The sequence below is a fragment of the Mirounga angustirostris genome, unplaced genomic scaffold (genome assembly GCF_029215605.1).
Source record: "Mirounga angustirostris isolate CCGP_5_RB_7025 unplaced genomic scaffold, mMirAng1.0.hap1 SCAF_2, whole genome shotgun sequence".
NCBI lineage: Eukaryota > Metazoa > Chordata > Mammalia > Carnivora > Phocidae > Mirounga > Mirounga angustirostris.
Window position 1 is genome coordinate 37706205 of NW_026991710.1, and position 4383 is coordinate 37710587.

Below are 4383 nucleotides of genomic sequence, written 5' to 3' on the forward strand. Positions count from 1 at the left end.
AATGACACAGAAATAAACATAAACAAGAATAAAGAAGTGCATGCATTTTTATTTTTTTTAAAGATTTTTATTTATTTATTTGACAGAGAGACACAGTGAGAGAGGGAACACAAGCAGGGGGAGTGGGAGAGGAAGAAGCAGGCTTCCCACTGAGCAGGGAGCCTGACGCAGGGCTCGATCCCAGGACCCTGGGATCATACATAACCTGAGCCAAAGGCAGATGCTTAATGGCTGAGCCACCCAGACGCCCCAAGAAATGCATGCATTTTTAAATTTTACCTCAGTGACAGTTCAAATACAAGACTGTTCGAATTATTCTATTAATAGAGCTCCCAGGCTTAGTTCTTTTTGAGAATATGTGTGTTGGATAAAGCCCAACCTTGGTTTGGGACATGTGATTTCCACATGTGGTGATTTCCATATGTGATAGAATTTCTAGGTCCCAGAATTTGTTTCTCATTTCTCTGTTCAGATATGGTTATTTGATATACATCTGTTAGGATAGTTGTCTGGCTTGCCCCAGAAGAAGAAAATTATTGCCTATCTTCCATCCAAAGCTGTAGTCCCTCAACGTAGGTTCATATCATGTGACAGCCATAGAAGTGTGCTTTTCAAATAATTGGTAAAGAGAATCAGCTGTGCATTGCGAAACTGGCTCAGTCTCCAGCTTTGATTGCCTGTAGATTGTACTTCAGCTTGCCAGTCTTGACCTTCTAGAAAGTCCTCATCAGTGACTGAGCACCATGGAGGTACAAGAACTTGCTATTGTGGTCAGTTCAGGACTCCGCTGTGGAGTTGTACTATGCTTTGAGGCTCTTTTTACCCAGTGTTCCTTCCCCCAGCCCCCTTCTTTCAGAGATATAGGACCTGTATTACAGTCTGAAGGCTTTTCTTGCCTATTCTTTCTCCCTCCCCCTTTTAACTTTCATAGGCATTATCTCTCAATAAATCTGTATTTCTAATTCCACCTTAGTATCTGCTGCCCAGGGGATCTATCTAACACATAAGATTAGTTTTCTGTGACTTTGAAGATATGTGCTTTTCTTAGACTAATTTTTTCTCTTTGTTATGTGGCTTAATTTGATCATTTGTAAGATACTGCTGCTATGTCCTGACTGTGTCCCCTCAAAATTCATATACTAAAATCTAATCCTCAAGTTGATGGTATTGGGAGGTAGGAGATGATTAGAGCCCTTATAAAAAAAAAAGGCCCACAAAACTCCCTTACCCCTTACACCATGTGACAACACAGCGTGAAGGTACTGTGAAACAGAAAGTAAGCTCTTACTACAAATGGAATGTGCTAGCACTTTGATCTTGTACTTCCTAGCCTCAATAGCTGTTGTATATAAGCCAGCCAGCGTATGGTATTTTGCCTGAACTAAAACAGAGGAATATTTCAGGATTTATTTTTTTTTTGGGGGGGGGGTGAGTTAAGAGTATGCATGTAATGATCAGCATTAATCTGTGTAAATATATTTTTTTCTTCAGGATTTATATATCCATTTAACCCATGCTTGCTGAGCACCTATTATAGGTTATAGTCTGTTCTAATGCTGGGATATGGCAATGGACAGTACAGACAGAAACTTTGCTTTTATTGGATTTATTCTGCTGAGTGGAAACTGTAAATAAACTTAAAAATAAAATATATTCTATTTAGATGCTTTGAGGTAAGGTAGAGAAAAATAAAGATAGAGATTTGAGTGGGTCCAGAATGTTTTCTTATCCTCCATTAGGTCATAGGCAGTGAATTCAGAGGTTCAGAGATAACTTGAGAGTTGTGCAGTTATGTTTTAGAATTGATATAAACAAAGCTAAAAGATATTAGTAATGATGATCACAAATAAAATAGTAGCCATGGTGTTGCTAGTGTTGTAAATAGAAAGGAGTGATAGTCTAGACAGAAGTACACAGATTAAGTAATCCAGTATGAGTCTATGCTTTCCATATATTCACATCTTAAAGAATCTCAAAATTATTTTTGTTTGTTCATGACATTATAATGATGCAGGGCTTTTTAAAACCAACATTTAAATTTGATGTATGATGACAAACACAGATAGTCTGTATTTCTTCTTTAGCTATTATCTGTACGTCTCTTCATTAAAATGAATTTTTCCAAACTTCTACCTTTGTAAAGTTCTAATTCTGACATGCTTGGCAATTTTTGCTGTTTTTGATCATATTACCATGTATCTAGGTGGTAATATCTAAATGCTTGGTAATCTTATTTCAATGGTGCTTCAGAATTTAAAATTTTTGGAGACATATTAAGCCTCATTAAACATTCATATTTAATTAAAAAGCAAATATGTGATAACATCAAAACAAAGAAATGAATTCAGATGACATGGAGTAGCATGTAAATTCTATGAATTAATAAATTAGCAAAAACAGAAAATTCACATCTTACACCTCTACCTGGAACATTTCTTTTGGCACCAAATGTAGGATACATTTGGATTTCATCAATATTAAAATATGTAAAATGGATGTTTATATTGCCTCCATATAAGGTTAAAATCATCACTTCAATTCGCATTTGGGCCTAATCATGCTAGTAGCACATGTGTCCTAAAAAGCAGAGGCCATTTTCCTTTTAAGCATGACTTTATCACATCAGTTGCTTTTTAATGATTAATTGCAGAATCCATGTGCATGTACTCGCAATAGGTTGGATCCATCTTAGACAACTTTTCATTCCTCTTTGTGTCTGAGAACAGTGTTGGAGGACTGACATTACCTGACCTTAACATTTACTATAAAGCTACAGTAATCAGGACAGTATGTTGGTAAAAGAGTAGACAGATCACTGGAATAGAATGGAGAGCCCCAAAATAGACCCACATAAATATAGTCAACTGATATGTGACAGAAGAGCAAAAGGCAACACAATGGAGCAAAGATTGTCTCTGCAACAAGTGGCTCTGGGAAAATAGGACATATGCATGCAAAAGGATGAATCTGAACACAAGTCTTACACCCCTCACAAAATTAAATCTTAGTGCTCACTTTGGCAGCACATATACTAAAACTGGGAGGATACAGAGATGATTAGCATGGCTCCTGTGCAAGAATGGCATGCAAATTTGTGAAGCGTTCCACATTTTTGGAAACAACAGATGTTGGTGAGGATGTGGAGAAAGGGGAACCCTCTTGCACTGTTGGTGGGAATGCAGGCTGGTGCAACCACTCTGGAAAACAGTGTGGAAGCTCCTGAGGACGTTAAAAGTAGAGCTACCCTAGGACCCAGGAATTGCACTACTAGGTATTTATCCAAAGGATAAAAAAATTCTGATTCAAAGGGGCACATGCTCTCCAATGTTTATAGCATCATTATCAACAATAGCCAAATTGTGGAAAGAGGCCAAATGTCCCTTGACTGATGAGAGGATAATGAAGAGGTAGTGTGTGTACCCCCCCCCCACACACACACAGAGAGAGAGAGAGGAATATTACTCAGCCATCAAAAAGAATGAAATCTTGCCATTTGCAACAACGTGGATGGAGCTAGAGTGTATTATGGTAAGCAAAATAAGTCAGTCGGAGAAAGGCAAGTACCATGTGATTTTACTCATATGTGGAATTTAAGAAACACAGATGAACATAGGGAAAATGTAAAAAAAATTAAAAAGGGGGCGCCTGGGTGGCTCAGATGGTTAAGCGTCTGCCTTCGGCTCAGGTCATGATCCCAGGGTCCTGGGATCGAGTCCTGCATCGGGCTCCCTGCTCCTTGGGAGCCTGCTTCTCCCTCTGCTTCTCTCTCTCTCTCTCTGTCTCTCATGAATAAATAAATAAAATCTTAAAAAAAAAGAAGAAATGTTAAAAATAAATAAAAAAATAAAAATAAATAAATAAAATAAAAAAGGAGAGAGGGAGGCATCCCATGAGAGACTCTTAACTATAGAGAACAAACAGAGGGTTGCTGGAGGGGAGGTGGGTGGGGGATGGGCTAAATGGGTGATGGGTATTAAGGAGGGCACATTTTATTTTATTTTGTTATTTTATTTTATTTATTTTATTTTGTTATGTTTTGTTATGTTATGTTAGTCACCATACGTTACATCATTAGTTTGTGATGTAGTGTTCCATGATTCATTGTTTGCATATAACACCCAGTGCTCCATGCAGAACGTGCCCTCTTTAATACCCACCACCAGGCTAACCCATCCTCCCACCCCCCTCCCCTCTAGAACCCTCAGTTTGTCTCTCAGAGTCCATAGTCTCTCATGGTTCCTCTCCCCCTCTGATTCCCCCCCTTCATTTTTCCCTTCCTACTATCTTCTTTTTAAGGAGGGTACCTGTTGTGATGAGCACTGGGTGTTATATATAAGTGATGAATCACTAAATTCTACTCCTGAAACTAATATTATACTATAT

The 4383-nt window shown here is 38.1% G+C and overlaps 1 non-coding gene across 1 annotated transcript; it reads left to right on the plus strand.

Annotated features, from left to right (window-relative positions):
- Positions 1-3007: 3007 nt before the first annotated feature.
- Positions 3008-3114, plus strand: LOC123849089 (U6 spliceosomal RNA). The gene has a single exon (XR_006791932.1). It is a non-coding gene; the product is annotated as a U6 spliceosomal RNA (small nuclear RNA).
- Positions 3115-4383: the final 1269 nt, after the last annotated feature.